Here is a 17,663-nt window from a genome sequence, read left to right on the forward strand (position 1 = left end):
CTGGAAAAGCTCAGCAGGTCTGGCAGCATCTGTGAGGGTAAAAAGACAGAGTTAACGTTTCGGGTGCAGTGCCCCTTCCTCAGAGCGACTTATTAAAATCCCAGGATCGCTAATGTAACAATCTTTCTCATCCGGTTCTCAGTCTCATTTGTCTCAAAATGCAACATTGTGACGACGATCATTTGCTTCTGACAATGACAACACAAAGCACTGCGCATGCTCCAGCTGACAATGGCGTCTGGGTGATTGATGTCAGTGCGCGACCAATATGAGCACAGAGATGCAGTGCAGGGCCGGGCGAAAGTCCCTGCCCTTCTAGCCAATCGGAATGAAGATGGGGCGGGATCGGTGAAAACCACGTGATCATCCACGAGAGCGGTCCAGAGTCGCTGAGATAACCAGAACTGCAGATACCACAGACTCTGAGATAACATGGTGTGCAGCTGGATGAACACAGCAGGTCAAGCAGCATCAGAGGAGCAGGAAAGCTGACGTTTCGGGCCTAGCTCCTTCGCTGAGACCAAGATTTGTGCAATTGAGGTAAGAGCAGGACACGGTAAAGAAAGCAAAACAGCAGAAAGCGGGAGGGGAGTGATATTCGTATGGGTTTGGAAGTTTTACAAACACTTAGTGCACGTCGGAAAACACACACGTTTGAAACTCCCAGACTCACGTTTGCAGAAAACAAATCAATGCCTCAGATGGCGATAGGCCTGTGTGACCGCCACCATCTTTATTGGGGGCAAGATCCGCGAGGCGCATGCGCGGTAGCTTTGAAACTTTCGAAGGGCCAAGCTCAAGCTGGGCGCATGCGCAGCCGCATCTGGCTGAAAGTGAGAGAACAAGGTGTGGGGGTGGAGGACCACAGCAGGACAGGCAGCATCAGAGGGGCAGGAAAGCTGGCGTTTTCGGGCCTACACCCTTCAGAAATGCGGGAGGGGAAGGGGATACTGAAATAAATAGGGAGAGAGGGGGAGGCAGGTGGAGAGGAGACAGACAAGTTAAAGAGATGGGGATGGAGCAGGTAAAAGTGAGTGTAGGTGTGGAGGGGATAGGTCAGTCCAGGGAGGACCAACAGGTCAAGTGGTTGGGATGAGGTTAGCAGGTAGGAAATGGGGGTGCAGCTTGAGTTGAGAGGAGGGGATAGGTGAGAGGAAGAACAGGTTAGGGAAGTGGGGATGAGCAGTTGTTTCGTGCGACCTGAGCGTAGAAGTTCTGTAATGTGGTCCCCAAGCCTCCGCTTGGTTTCCCTGATGTAGAGGAGGCCAGAAAGGGTAGAGCGTATGTAGTTTACCACATGAGCACCTGCATTCCCCATACAGATGGCCTAAAAGCCCTATGCTATTTCCCGTCCTGCCGGTCTGATCAGTACCCCTCCACTGACCACCCCCACCTCCCCCACCTTAGGTGCTTTGCCAAACTCATTTTCACCCTCAACAACTTCTCTATCAACTCCTCCCACACCCTACAGACAAAGAGGGTGGCCATGGGTACCTGCATGAGCCCAAGCTATGCCTGCTTCTTTGTTGGAACAATTCCTCTTCCGTACCTACACTGGCCCTGAGCCCCGCCTCTTCCTCCAGTACACGGATGACTGTATCGGCGCTGCCTTGTGCTCCCATGGGGAGCTCGAGCAGTTCGTCCACTTCACCAGTACCTATCACCCCAAACTTAAGTTCACCTGGACCATCTCTAACACCTCTCTCTCATTCCTGGACCTCTGTTTCCATCTTGGGCAACCATATAGAAGCCGATATCCATTTCAAGCCCACTGACTCCCACAGCTAGCGAGTATACAACTCCTCCCACCCACCGTCCTGCAAAAATGACATCTCCTATTCCCAATTCCTTCACCTCCGCATCTGCTCCCAGGGTTCCACTCCTGTACATCTCAGATGTCCTTGTTTTTTAAGGACCGCAACCCCAGCCCCCACTTCCCCTCCCCCCCCCCCCCCCGCAGTAATCGAGAACACCCTTCACTGTGTCTCCTGCATTTTTCAACAACTCCTCCCTCACAGCCCGTCCCTGTAATAACAACCGAAAAAGAATCCTCCTCATCCTCACACATCACTCCTCCAATCTCCGGATCGAACGCATCATCCTCTGACACTTCCGCCATCAGCAATCCGACCCCACCATCAAAGACACTTTCCCCTCCCCACCCTTGTCGACATTCCAGAAGGACCGCTCTGTACATGACTCCCTTGTCCACTCCACACTCCCCTCCAGCCCCACCACACCTGGCACTTTCAACCGCAACTGTAGGAAGTGCTGCACCCGCACCCACACCACCTCCCTCACCCCCAAACCAGGCCCGAAGAAGACTTTTCACATCAAGCAGATGTTCAACTACACATCTGCTAATGTGGTATACTGCATCCGCTGTACCTGTTGTGGCCTCCTCTACATCGGGGAAACCAAGCGGAGGCTTGGGGACCGCTTTGCAGAACACCTCCGCTCGGTTCGCAATAAACAACTGCACCTCCCAGTCGCGAACCATTTCAACACCCCATCCTATTCCTCAGACGACGTGTCCATCCTGGGCCTCCTGCAGGGCCACAGCGATGCCACCTGAAGGTTGCAGGAACGGCAACTCATATTCTGCCTGGGAACCCTGCAGCCCATTGGTGCCAATGTGGATTTCACAAGCTTCAAAATCTCCGCTCCTCCAACCGCGTCCCAAAACTAGCCCAGCTTGTCCCCACCTCCCTAACCTGTTCTTCCTCTCTTGTATATCCTCCTCCCACCTCAAGCTGCATCCCTGTTTCCTGCCTACTAATCTCATCTCACCGCCTTGACCTATCAGTCCTCCCTGGCCTGCCTCTTTGACTTGTCTGTCTCCTCTCCACCTATCTTCTCTCTCCATCTTCGATCTGTCTCCCCCTCTCTCGCTATTTAGTTCAGAATCCTTTTCCCCTCCCCCATTTCTGATAAAGGGTCCAGGCCCGAAACGTCAGCTTTCCTGCTCCTCAGATGCTGCTTGGCCTGCTGCGTTCATCCAGCTCCACACTTTGTTATCTCAGATTCTCCAGCATCTGCAGTTCCCATTTTCTCTTATCCAAGTGTTTGTTTCTTCTGGATTTCTTTCCCAGAGTGTGGGATAGTAGCAGCTCGCACTGCTCTTAGTCGCTTCTGTGCTTCCTGATCACTTTTGTCGGTGTTGGTCTCTAATGATGGGTATATTTGATCTCTGCAGTATTTTATTGTTAATTCCTTATACCTTTTTTGTAAATAAATTTTCCACTGCTCCCCACCCGCTCACCATGTGCTGCTCTCTTACCAGATTAATTTTTGAACGGTATCTTTCACAGCCAGGAAATATTTCCCAGAAAGAGAGTGCATTTTTCTTCCATTTCAGACCACCAAATTCGACAGCATTTTTATTCTGTCATTCATTTTGCACTTCTGCAACATTTACTGTTTCTCCTTCCACAGATACCAGCGATCGTTGCCAAAGCCCTGTTCCCTGTGGAGAAGGTGATATTTAACTTTCGTGTGCTGCTGCAGTTCGTATGATGAAGGTGCTCCCACAATGCGGTCATTTGAGAAGTTACAGATCGGTCATCAAGCGATACTGAAGAGCTGATGGTGTGTCCAAATCAACAAACAATTTGTATTTTTATCCTGTTTTAGAATTTCACAAAAATATTATCCAGAAACTTTTGACATAAGGCCACATTAGATCAGGTGACCAAAAAGTTACCAAATTTGCAGGTTTTCCTGACTCCTTAAAGAAGGAAAGCAAACTTAAGAGGTTTATCATGGGAATTCCAGACCACGTTGCCTGGCAACTGTGGAAACAGCCTCCAGTCGTGAAGCAATGACAAAGCGCATTGTTGGAGCTGAAACTAAATGAATTGTCGAAGTCTTGAACGTTGTGTGGTGCAGGGAGATAGGGCTCATCACAGCCAGGAATTAAATCAAAGATGAGAATTTTAAATTGTTGCTTATAAATAGGAGCCTTTGTGGGTCAGGGAGCACAGCAGTGATGGTGAACAGGTCTTGGTACAAATGAACTTGTGTGCAGCAGTATTTTAGGTATTCTTGAGGTTTCCGGGCCGTTGAATGTGGGAGGCTGACTGGCAGTGTGTTTGGATAGTTCAGTCAAGAGGTAACACAGGAATAGATGAGAGGTTCAGCAAATGAGCTGAAACTGAGGTGTTGTTGTTGGGTCATTGTCACTGAAGTGGAAATAAGTGGTTTTTGTGCAGGGCTCTGCTGTTTACCCTCACCTCACGTCGGGGATTCAGCTGCTTGTGAATTTGTGGATCAAGTCTGTAATAAAATCAGGAACCGAGTGCCCGCCGTGGCCCAAACTGGGTATCACTGAGCAGGTTACTGCTGAGTAAGTGCTGCTGAATACTGCTGTTGACAACACCTTCCATCACTTTACTGACGATAGAGAGTAGACTGCTTGAGGGGAAATTGGTCGGGTTGGATTTGCTGTGTTTTTGTGCTGAACAGACCTGGGCGGTTTTCCAAATTGGCAGTAGATGCCAGCGCTGTAGCAGGACTGAAACAGTTTGGCTTGGTGGCTAGCAAGCTCTAGAGCACTAGTCATCGGTACTATTGCCAGTGTTGTCAGGACCCATAACCTTTGCACAATTCTTCCGTTTATTGATATTATTTGAAATGAATCAAATTGGATGAAAACTCACATCTCTGATGTTGGGGACCTCTGGAGAAGGCTGAGATGGATCATCCAGTTGACACTTCTGGCTTAAGATTGCTGCACTCTTACCTTTTGCATGGATAGGTTGGGCTCCTCTGTCAGTAAGGATGGGGATTTTTGGCATGCTTCCTCCAGTGAGTTGTTTAATTGTTCGTCACCATTCACGACTGGGTGTGACAGAACTGCAGAGCTTACATCTCATCTATTGGTTATGGGGTGGCTTAGCTCTAACTCTTGCTGCTTATGGTATTTGCCATGCAGGTAGTCCTGTTTGGTAGTTTTACCAGGTTGGCACCTTATTTTTAAGTCTGACTTGTGCTGTTCTTGGCATGTACTCCGATACTATTCCATTCAACCAGTGTTTGTCTCCTGGGTCATTGGGAATGGCTGACTGTAGGGTATGCTGGGCCATGAGGTTACAGATTTAGCTGGAGAAGGTCTGCTACTGTTGTAGTCTCTCTCAAAGCCTCATAGATATCAGGTTTGGAGTTCCTGTGTCTGTTCCAAGTCTGTTCCTTTCAGCCAAAGTTCGTGCCACCCAACGCAATGGGGGGGTATTATCAAGTTTAAGATGAGGCTTTGTTTCCACTGGAGTGTGCGGTGGTCGCTGTTATCAGTTCTGTCACGGACAGATGCCTCTGCAGCTGGGAAATTGGTGATGATGAGATCAGCTATGTTTTCCCCGTTTGGTGCGTCACCACCTGCTGCAGTCCCAGCCAGGCAGCTTTGTCCTTTAGGACCCGACTAGCCTGATTGGTAATCCTCCTGCAAATTACTCCTGAAGGTGGACATTGAGTACATTTAGTGCTGTTCACACTCTCAGTGCTTTCTCCAAGAGCTGTTCAACATGGAGGAGTTTTTTGTTTATTAAAATTCACTCTTGGGATGTGGAAATTGCTGGCTGCACCAGCATTTATTACCTGGAAGGCAATAAAGAGTCAACCACATCGCTATGTTTTGGAGTCACATGTCATCCAGACCAGGTAAGGATGGCAAATTTCCTGAAAGGACAAAAGCGAACCAGATGGGTCTTTCCTGATAATTGGCAATAGTTTCATGGTCATCAGTAGACTCTTAATTTCAGATCATTATTTAATTCAATTTTCACCATCTGCCATGGCAGGATTCGATCCCAGGTCCCCAGAATGTTATCTCGGTCTCTGGATCAATAATCTAGCGATAATACTGCTGCCGATTTATCAACAGAGGGAGGATGGTACATCGTAATCAGCAGGAGCCATGAGACTTCCAGGCGTCAGAGTCAATGCTGAGTACTCCCAGGTCAAATAATCTGGTCGGAATAGCACTGTGCTATTCCCCTGAATCAACTGTGGACCCCCACAAGGAATAATGTGCAGCAGGAACAATGCACAGTTATCCTTGGCCAGGAGGAGGGGATGTTGTGAATTTCTAACCTGACTGTCAGTGATGTATTTTATGAATTTGTGTTACAGAATATTACAAGTGGACTTTCAGTTGGGAAGCTCAATAATTGTAACACGAAACTGACAGAATTACTTAATTCATCAGCACCTGGATATTCGCATTGTGTGTGAGTATTGTGTTCCAGCTCGTTCCCATTTGCCGTGTAAAATTTCTCTCTTATTACTCCATTCTCTCAATAGATCTTTCCTACGACTTTCAACATATGTCCTGTAGTCCTTTCTTATGGCCAGTTGAGTGTGCGTTTTGCCGTCCTAATGTTTATCTTTTGGAAACACCGCCTATTAAGGTCCCCTCAAAATCCTTTGTTAAAAGGAGATCAATCTTTTTTTCTCCAAGCACCTGATTCCCCAATGACTGTTTGTTTGTTTCCTGTGTGTGGATCATCCGGATTGTGTTGGCACATTTTCCACTTCCCTGCATGAGTACAGCCCCAACAATATTAAAGAAAGGTAACATCCTCCAGGTGAAGCAGTGTCAGAGTGGTGTCCCATCCACCACATGCAACATTCCCCTCTGCACCACCGAGGCACAGTGGCATCACTATGCCTAAGGTAAAGTCACCATTGTCCTACCTGACTATAGGGCTGGTTTAACCTGAAGATTACTGCACCCCAGGCGAGGGGAGAGGTTGAGAAGGAGAGTCCATCTATTGTAGATGGTTATTCTCAATATGTACCAGCAATGTCTAAGTCACATGAAATTATAATAACAGCCCTAACCATGCAACTAAAAACCCTCTCCCTACAAACCATTCTGTTAAATCTCCTCTGCCCCCTATCAGGGACCCTCCCGTCCTTCAGTGTGTGGGGGATCTTTGGTTTGCACAGACTCAGCTCGTCTCTGTTCCTGTCTGTGATGTCATCATGCTGTGACAATGGCACTGAACCTCACTGTCTGTGAGGGTGGTAGGCACAGAGATCCTCATAGCGTTTAAGGCATATTTAGATGCACACTTGTGATGCCAACACAGGCCAGTCTATGGGCCAAGTTCTGGAAAATTAGATTAGAACGGTTAGGTGGTTTTTAACCGGCACTGGCTGGATGGGCCACAAAGCCTTTTTCTGTACTGTAGACCTCCGAGGCAGTTCACATAGGAAGATACCCAGCAATATTTCAAGTCATTTCAGAATATGAGCTATTAGAATAAATGACTCATGATTGGTCAGTATTTTCGGGAGAAAAGGGAGGTATAGACGTAATGCGGTTTACCTCAATTCTGGGGCCTGAAGCCCAGGAAAGTGAAAGCACCGCCATCAAGTGGGTGTATAAAAATAAGGATTGTATTAGAGGAAAGAAATATCGTTCTTGTATCATCCATTTGTGAGGCCGGACGATATTAGAGGCAGGAAGGGTTCTGAGACTGGAGAAGACTACAAAAATAGGGAAAAGTGAGCTTGGAAGAGATTACAGAAATGGGGAAGATTGTGAGGCTGGAGGAGACCTCAGACAAAGGGAGGTTTGTGAGGCTGAAGACAATTATAGAGCTAAAGAAGTTTGTGATAATGGGAACTGCAGATGCTGGAGAATCCAAGATAATGAAATGTGAGGCTGGATGAACACGGCAGGCCCAGCAGCATCTCAGGATCACAAAAGCTGACGTTTCGGGCCTAGACCCTTCTTCAGAGAGGGGGATGGGGTGAGGGTTTTGGAATAAATAGGGAGAGAGGGGGAGGCGGACCGAAGATGGAGAGGAAAGTATAGGTGGGGAGTTAGGGAGGGGATAGGTCAGTCCAGGGAAGACGGACAGGTCAAGGAGGTGGGATGAGGTTGGTAGGTAGGAGATGGAGGTGCGGCTTGGGGGGGGAGGAAGGGACGGGTGAGAGGAAGAACAGTTTAGGGAGGCAGAGACAGGTTGGACTGGTTATGGGATGCAGTGGGTGGAGGGGAAGAGCTGGGCTGGTTGTGTGACGCAGTGGGGGGAGGGGACGAACTGGGCTGGTTTTGGGATGCGGTGGGGGAAGGGGAGATTTTGAAGCTGGTGAAATCCACATTGATACCATTGGGCTGCAGGGTTCCCAAGCGGAATATGAGTTGCTGTTCCTGCAACCTTCGGGTGGCATCATTGTGGCACTGCAGGAGGCCCATGATGGACATGTCATCTAAAGAATGGGAGGGGGAGTGGAAATGGTTTGCGACTGGGAGGTGCAGTTGTTTATTGCGAAACGAGCGGAGGTGTTCTGTAAAGCGGTCCCCAAGCCTCTGCTTGGTTTCCCCAATGTAGAGGAAGCCACACCGGGTACAGTGGATGCAGTATACCACATTGGCAGATGTGCAGGTGAACCTCTGCTTAATGTGGAAAGTCATCTTGGGGCCTGGGATAGGGTTGAGGGAGGAGGTGTGGGGGCAAGTGTAGCATTTCCTGTGGTTGCAGGGGAAGGTGCTGGGTGTGGTGGGTTTGGAGGGCAGTGTGGAGCGAACAAGGGAGTCACGGAGAGAGTGGTCTCTCTGGAAAGCAGACAGGGGTGGTGCTGATGTCTTGGGCGGTGGGGTCGGATTGTAGATAGCGGAAGTGTCGGAGGATGATGCGTTGTATCCAGAGGTTGGTGGGGTGGTGTGTGAGAACGAGGGGGATCCTCTTGGGGCGGTTGTGGCGGGGGCGGGGTGTGAGGGATGTGTTGCGGGAAATGCGGGAGACGCAGTCAAGGGCGTTCTCGACCACTGTCGGGGGAACGTTGCGGCCCTTGAAGAACTTGGACATCTGGGATGTGCGAGAGTGGAATGCTTCATCGTGGGATCAGTTTGTGGGCTGGAGGAGATTAGAGATAAGGTGGTTTGTGAGACTGGAGGAATCTGAATAGATGGTGTGAGTTATGAGGCTACTGGGGGATTCTAGCGATAGGCAGGTCGTGAGGCTGGAGAGGGATTCCAGGGATGTGAAGCGTGTTGAGGCTCGAGGGTGATGCCTGCAGTAATGCAGGTAAGTGAGGCTTGAGGGCATGATTGGGTGGGTAGTGAGGTCTGAGGTATGATTCCTGCAGTAGGGAGGGTAGTGAGGCTCCAGGGTGGATTATCATCCAAACAGCACAGTGGTGTACTTACAGCACATGGAGTGCAGCAGTCAGAGAAAGTACCACTTTCTCCATATCCAATAAAAATGGGCAATCAATATTTGTCTGTGCAGCATAGACCACATCCCATAAGTCAATTAAAATTATGGTGGGTCTCTGGTTTGGAGAGAGCTAACAGAAGCTGAGATAATTTTCCATTGTAGTAGCAATGTTTGGTAACCGTAGAATACAACATTCAGCTAATTGGCAAATAATGCAGGGGGAAAATGTGAAGATTGTTTGTTTGGCTCAGCAAGTTCCCAGGATCTGGAACAGCCTGAATGGCAGCTGGATGCAGATTTAGCAGTTATTCTCAGAAAAAGTTGGGATTTAACTTTTCAAGGAATGATGGACAAATGGCGGGGGAATTGGGTCAGATTTGCAGCACCTCCCAGAGTGAGAGTGAAGCCTTTGACAGGGTTCCACATGGTAGACTGATGAGTAAAGTTAGATCACACGTGATTCAGGAAGAGCTCGCTAATTGGAAGCGGAATTGGCTTAGTTGTCAGAGAGAATGTGGTGTTGTGGGATTTTTCAGAGTGGAGTTCTGTGACCAGTGTGTTCCACAGCAATCAGTGCAGGGGCCACTTTTGTTTCTCATTTAGATTAAATATTTGGATGAGAATTTAAGGGACAAGATTAGTAAGTTTGCAGATGATACTAGAATTAGTGGTTAGTGAAGGTTATCTAAGATGACAGCGAGATCTTGATGAATTATGTCAATGAGTTGAGTGGAGGATGAAGTTCAATTTGAATAAATGTGAGACATTGTATTTCGGTAAAATGAACAGGGTAGGACTTGCACAATTGATGGTTGCACCCAGGGTAGAGTTGTGAAACAGAGAAATGCTGAGATTCAGGTACATAATTCTTTGAAGTTTATGTAGACAAGTAGTCAGGCTGGTTAATATGTTGTTTAGCACACTTGCCTTCATTGCTCAGACCTCTGAGTCTCAGAGTTGGGATGTTGTGTTGAGGTTGTATACAACATTGTTTAGGCTTCATTTGAGGTATTGTGTGCAGCTCTGGTTGCCATGTTACAGGAAGGACGTTATTATTAAACTGGAGACAGTTCAGAATAGACTTGCTGGGATGTTGCCAGGATTGGAGGGCTTGATTCTCACATAAACAGCCAAAGCTAGGACGTTTCTCACTGCAGCATAACGGGTTAAGGAGTGACCTTAGAGGTTCATAAAATCATGAGGGCACAGATTATGCGAATAGCAAGGGTTTATTCCCAAGGTTGGGTGATTTCAAGACAAGGGGACATGTGTGTAAGGTGAGAGGAGAAAGACATATTGAAAAAGACATGACGGATATTTTTATTCTTATGGAGTTGCCCATGTGTGGAACGAACTTTCAGGAGGTGGTAGATACAGGTACAGTCACGTTGTTTAAAAGACATTTGAATAAAGACATAGATAGGAGAGGTTTAGAGGAGTATATGCCAGATGCAGGCAGATGTGATCAGTTTAAATATAAAACTGATACATTTCAAAATTCTAAGTATGTATTAAATTGAAGTAAGGCTAACTTTGACATTATTGGGCAGGAACTTCCAAAAGATGATCGGGAGAGGTAATATGCAGGTCAAGGAATGCTTGGAAAGTGGGAGGCCCTCAAAACTAAAATAAGGAGAGCCCAGGCACAATGTTTCTGTTCATGTGAAGGGCAAGGCTGGTAAATGTAGGGGATACTGGATGACTGGAGAAGTTGAGGCTCTGGTCAAGAAAAAGAAGGCAGCACATGTCAGGTATTGACAACAGGAATTGGGTCAATCCCTCGAAGTATAGGGGCAGTAGGAGTATACTCAAGAGAAATCAGGACGGCAAAAAGGAGACATGAGCTATCTTTGGCAAATTGAGTTAAGGGAAATCCCAAGAGATTCTGAAACTTCATTTGGGACAAAAAAAACAACTAGGGAGAAAATATGGCCCCTTTAAAGATCAACAAGGCTGCCTGTGTCCAACTGCAGGCTGAGATAGTAAGTAAGTATTTTGCATTAATATTTACTGCAGAGAAGGATATGAAAGTGAGAGAACTTGGAAACATAAATAATGAGTTGCGAAAAGTGGCCATATTACAGAGGTCTAGGTGCTGGACGTCTTAAAATGCACAAAGGTGGTTAGGTTCCTGGCTCCTGATCAGGTGTTACCCACAAACTCTGGGAGAAGCTGGGGAAATAATTGCTGGCCCCTTGCTGCGGTATTTGTATCACTGACACTAGTGAAGTGCCAGAAGGCCGGGTGGCTAATGTGGTGCCATTCTTTAAGGAAAAGCCAGAGGACCATCGACCGTTGAGCCTGATGTCAGTGGTGGGTAAATTGCTGGAGGGGATTCTGAGGGACTGGATTTGCATGTGTTTAGAGAAGAAAAGACTGATTAGGGATAGTCAACATGGCTTTGTGAGTAGGAAATCTTGTCTCACTTAATTGATTGAGTTTTTTTGAAGAAGTGACAAAGAAGATTGAAGAAGACAAAGCAGTGGACACTGTCTATATGGACTTCAGCAAGGCATTCACCAAAGCTCCACATGATGGACTGGTTAGCAAGATTAGATCAAATGGGATCCAGGGAGAGTTAGCTATTTGAAACAAAATTGGCTTGAAGGTAGGAAACAGGATCATGGTGGGGTCGGGGGGAGCAGATTCATTCTAGAGGACTATGAACAGCAGTGTGCTGCAAGGATCGGTGCTGGGTCCACTGCTTTTTTTATCATTGATGCAAATCATGTGGAATGAATATTGGAGGAATGGTTAGTAAGTTTGCAGATGACACTAAAATTGTTGTAGAAGACAGCAAAGGAGTTTACCTCCAAGTGCAATGGGAACGTAATCAGATGGGTTGATGGGCTAAGGAGTGATAGAAATAAGTTTAGTTCAGATAAATGTGAGCGATTGCATTATGGTAATGACGATCAGCGCAGGACTTAAACAGTTAATGATGAGGCCCTGGGGATTGTTATGTAACAGAAACTCCTTGGGGTGCATGTGCACAGTTCCTTGAAGGTGGATTGCAGGTACAGAAGGTAGTGAAGATGATATTTGCTCTGCTTGCATTTATTGGTCAGTGCATTGAGCGTAGGAGTTGGGAGGTCAATGTTATAGGCTGAACAAGGCATTGATGATGCTGCTTTTGGAATACTGTGTTCAGTTCTGGTCTCCCTGCTATAGGAATGATGCTGTTAAACTTAGCAGGGTGCAGAAAAGATTTACAAGAATGTTGCAAGAGGTGGAAGTTTTGAGCTGTAGGGAGAAGTTGAATATGCTGGGTCTATTTTCCCTGAAGTTTTGAAGGCTGACTGGTGACCTTATAGACGTTGTTAAAATTATGGTGGGCGGAGGGTGAATGGCCAAGATTGTTTTCCCAGGTTAGGGGAGACTAGAACTAATAACACTGGCTTAAGCTGAGAGGGAAAGCCGAGAACCAAAAGAACTGCAGATGTTGTAAATCTGAAAAAAAAACAAAGTTGCTGGAAAAGCTCAGCAGGTTTGGCAGCATCTCTGGAGGAGAGAAGAGTTTCGGGTTCCGAGGAAGGGTCACCAGTCCCAAAATGTGAACTTTTTTTTTCCCTCCTCCACAGATGCTACCAGACCTGCTGAGCTTTTCCAGCAAATTTGTTTTTTTTTAAAGGGAAAGTGGGTGGTGCTTGTGTAGAATGAGCTGCCAGAGGGACTGGTGGAAGCTGGTACAGTTACAACATTTAAAAGGTATCTGGATGGGTATGTGAATAGGAAAGGTGTAGCAGAATATAGGTCAAATGCTTGCAAATGGGATTAGATTAATTTGGGATATCTGGTCAGCGTGGACAACTGGGACCAAAGGGATTGTTTTGTGCTGTACAACTCTGACGAAGCATTTTTTTTTGTTTTCATTTCAGATTTCCACAATTTTACTTCTGCACTATTCTTAGTCTTTCAGAGGGATCGAAAGGTTGAGTTACAGATCTATACAATGACTGTCCTTCCTCCCTGGCTCTCCCACCTCTCTCTTTTGGTAGTTTGATGCAAACACTGACTGGATCCCTTACCTGGAGGATATTTGTGAATGAATGTGTTCTAATGGTGATCTAGCATATTCCCCAAGTGTTGCTCCACACATGTCCAGAGAATTTCTCAGTTTCACAATGTGTGTCCCCTTCTGGTTTCTTACTCGCTACACTTACTTTCTGTTTGAAAGTATAGTCTGCCGTCGGAGAATTCAAACTGTTCCACATCCAGGTCTGACAGTCACTTTGTTTATCACAAACCCAATTTTCTCAGGATTTTGAACATTGAAGGAAAAAGCAGCACTCATATTGGGGAGAAAAGCACATGGTGTGTATGTTGAAGAGTCTGTGAAGATTCATCTGAAATGTCCGAACACCAGTGCAGTGACACTGAGAGAGAGTGTGGAAATGTGCAGATTGCAAGAAGGAATTTCTTCATCGATCCGAGCTAGAAACTGACCACCAGAGTCACACTGGAGAGAGACCATTGACCTGTTCTGCGTGAGGGAAAGGCTTTGCTGACTGGAATTCCCCACTGATGCACCAGCGAGTTCACTCTGGGGAGAGACCTTTCATGAGCTCTGAGTGTGGGAAGGGATTCATTGTCATCCAAACTGTTAACACACCAGCGAGTTCACAGACAACCACAGTTGACGGACTTTGCTGTCACTCTCACTAGCAAATGAACCATGGTTTTGGGCTGTTTGTACAGATATTACTGATCCCTGCTCAATTAAAGGTGCTGGTATTGTGAATAAAATGTCACACTAACAGTTGTGTAAGGTAGAGCTTGGAAATAGTCACGTTGTCACAACACATCGACACATTCACACTGACTAAAGACTATCCACCTGCACGATATGTGAAAAGGGATTTCCCGGTTCATCAGGACTGGTTAACTACCAGCAAATTTCTGAATAAGTTGATTGGTTTGAATATAGCTAACAGTAGAATCAAAAATAGTATCAGTGATAATGGGAACTGCAGATGCTGGAGAATCCAAGATAACAAAAAGTGTGGAGCTGGATGAACACAGCAGGCCAAGCAGCATCTCAGGAGCACAAAAGCTGACTTTTCGCGCCTAGAGAAGGGACAAGGCCTGAAAGGTCAACTTTTGTGCTCCTGAGATGCTGCTTGGCCTGCTGTGTTCACCCAGCTCCACACATTGTTATAGTAGATTCAAAAACCATGTGTTTTGGGCTTGTTTCTGGAGATCAGAGAATCCCTCCACTGTGGGAGCAGACCACTTAGCCCATCAAGTCCGCACTGACCTGACGAAGAGTGTTTTACCCAGACACTGTCTGCGTGAGTTTCCTCCAGATGCTCTGGTTTCCTCCCACACTCCAAAAATGTGCAAATTATGTAGATTGACTATGCTAAATTGCCCACAGTATCTTGTGTGCAAAATGCAGGGATAGGGTAGGGTGTGAGACTGGTTGGGATGCTCTTTGGAGGGTTGGTATTGACTGAATGGCCATCTTCCACACTGCAGGAATTCTGTGATGATCTCGATGGCCCTTTATTTGTTAGATAGGTCTGCGCACCTTTACAGTGACGGATTCTGTTGCTCTCCACAGACGTTTGTTTATTGGAAACAAGGTAATCTTTCATTTTGTAGATAAAAATCAAAGGAAAGTTTTAAATCCAAACATAGGATTGGGATGTGTCATGTCCTATAATCCCTGATTGCATTTTCCCAGTCGGCTGTGAAACCTGGTGACTGCTGTGACTCTGCCTGGGAGCATTGCAGTCTCCTCAGCTCTTTACCTGGTGTCCATAGCAGCGATGGATCTCATTATGGAAACATAAACCAAGACATTGTGTGATTCCTAGTACATATTTTCTATTTATTCTGTCCATCACTTCCCTAGAGGCTGAGATACTGGTCCGGGGACCTAGGTGTGAATCCATCTGGAAATAAGAATTTGATGATGACTGTCAATCCATTGTCTTTCTTGGAAAAACCCATCTGTTCACTGATGGCCTTTAGGGAAGGAAACTGCCATTCTTATACAGTGATGTGATCATCCCATGAATGATTTTTTAAAAAAATTTTCAAAAACTCCTGCAAATACGTTTAACTCTCTCTTAATTTATTTGACAGCTGACTGTTCAAACTGCTTGATGGTCACTTTCTCTTTTGATCAAGTTGTGGCCATTTCATGGTTGAAACCATAGTTATTCTCGTACAAACAGTGCATGCTCTGACATGCCACTTATGAACCAGGCATCCAAGTTGACCATATCCTGATGCTGTGTACCATGAAAGCGAAATTCTTCACCATCTTATCTACTTGTGTTGCTATTTCAGGGAGCTATGGACTTGAACCTCCCAAACTCCCGAAAACCTTGAGAATTTCATCAAACTGACCTCCAATGGCAGGAATGGAGAGGGTCAGCTTGGATTGATGAACATAATTCAGGCTCAACAAGTCTATTGCAGCATTTTGAGAATAATTAGTAGTGAGTGTGGCCACCTCTCTGTACTGTAGTGATACAGATTCCCTGATCCTGATTGCCCCAAATGGCTGACTGACAGTGTCAAAGTCCCTGGGCTGATATCGAATGATTCCTTGGACATGCTGTGTCAGGATCCCCTGACTGAATCCTGTCTCCCTTGCCCTGACTGAGAACTGTTTCCCTGAGACTTGGAGACGTGACCATTTGGTGAAAAAAAATGCATTAGTTGCCACAGCTGCTGACCAGCCCTTGACTGACTGCTGGTAATAACGATGCTAAGCTGCCTGACTTATGTCTGTGATAAGCAACCAGGCAAGACAGGAGCACTGTGAGACATTAAATTCTAGTTGAGACATCAAAGTGCAAAAATGCCAGGGTAAGGCAGAGATATTGTGCCAGGCCCTGAGCAGAACATGTCTCAGGTGCTGAAAAGCATGTAGAGTTCTGACAGCAAGAATGTACTTTGTGGACAGGCAATTCTGCATCTTGATGTAGCATTTTTATTTCACTCTGCAAGATGTGCAAATATCTATTGGTCTGGCTAATGTGAGAATTGGCTTTTGGCGTAATATGCCACCTGACTTGGTCATTCGCAGTTGTGTCCCACATCAGTGAGTCAGTAATCTGATTAAACTCACAGGCCTCGACTTGAGAAAAATGAAGCAGTCACATGCACACCTGACTGATTGGTTGTTCTTGCACTCAAATGAAAAATGTGCATTGTATGCACCATTTCCTTTCCTGGCTCACAGTGTTCCCAAAATCTCTCGTTCAATACATCCAAGTCATCATCATCAAATTCAAAACTAGTGAATACTTCGATAGCATTTTTTTCTGAAATGCTATTTGTAGTGAGGTAGTGTTAGCAGGTGATTTTCTTTTACTTCTGATGCCCTGTGTGAATATTCAGGGAGGGTGTTGGTGGGAAGGTGCAGTATGTACCAGGGATGAGGTGATAACATTCAGAGCAAGTGCTGAACATACATAAAAGGAGAGATTAACATTTACCTTGAAACAAGCATATTTAGAGAAAGTTGGGTGAAAGTACTGAGAGAAAGCATTTTAGTGGCATGGTGGCTCAGTGTTTAGCACTGCTGCCTCACAGCACTCGGACCCGGGTTCAATTTCAGCCTTGGGTGACTGCCTGTGTGGAGTCTGCACATTCTCCCCGTGTCTGCGTGGGTTTCCTCCCACAGTCCAAAGATGTGCAGGTTAGGTGGATTGGCTGTGCTAAATTGCCTGTTGTATTCAGGGAGGGGTACATTAGGAGGGTTATAGGTCTGGCTGGGATGCTGTGAGGTTTGGTGTGGACTTGTTGGGCTGAAGAGCCTGTTTCCACACTGTAGGAATTCCATGATTATGGTTCCAGAGCATTGAGCATATCCCAGCATATAGTTCTTCAAGGATTGTAGGAACTTCAAATGCTGGAGAATCTGAGATAACAAGGTGTTTACGCCTAGAATTTTGAAAGTTTTGATCAGTCTGCTTTTAAAATTGGTTTAATAAGATTGCACCATTCCTGGGAACACTGCAATACCACAACAATGCATGGAGAGGATGGAGAAAGCTCCTGGATGTGAGTTTGCTCGCTGAGCTGGAAGGTTAGTTTTCAGACGTTTCGTCACCTTTCTAGTAACATCATCAGTGAGCCTCCGACGAAGCGCTGGTGTTATGTCCCGCTTTCTATTTATCTGGTTAGGTTTCCTTGGGTTGGTGATGTCATTTCCTGTTCTTTTTCTCAGGGGATGGTAGATTGGCTCCAAATCAATGTGTTTGTTGATGGAGTTCCGGTTGGAATGCCATGCTTCTAGGAATTCTCGTGCATGTCTCTGTTTGGCTTGTCCTAGGATGGATGTGTTGTCCCAGTCAAAGTGGTGTCCTTCCTTATCTGTATGGAAGGATACGAGTGATAGTGGGTCATGTCGTTTTGTGGCTAGTTGATGTTCATGTACCCTGGTGGCTCGCTTCCTGCCAGTTTGTCCAATGTCGTGTTTGTCACAGTTCTTGCAAGGTATTTTGTAGATGACGTTCGTTTTATTTGTTATCTGTA

At 46.2% G+C, this 17,663-nt stretch overlaps 1 long non-coding RNA gene across 1 annotated transcript; it reads left to right on the forward strand.

Moving 5' to 3' along the window:
* Positions 1-344: 344 nt before the first annotated feature.
* On the forward strand, positions 345-14,219 carry LOC132208615 (uncharacterized). The gene is made up of 4 exons (XR_009444748.1): positions 345-540; positions 3,436-3,588; positions 6,127-6,224; positions 13,046-14,219. It is a non-coding gene; the product is annotated as an uncharacterized LOC132208615 (long non-coding RNA).
* Positions 14,220-17,663: the final 3,444 nt, after the last annotated feature.

The sequence above is a fragment of the Stegostoma tigrinum genome, unplaced genomic scaffold, assembly GCF_030684315.1.
Source record: "Stegostoma tigrinum isolate sSteTig4 unplaced genomic scaffold, sSteTig4.hap1 scaffold_49, whole genome shotgun sequence".
NCBI lineage: Eukaryota > Metazoa > Chordata > Chondrichthyes > Orectolobiformes > Stegostomatidae > Stegostoma > Stegostoma tigrinum.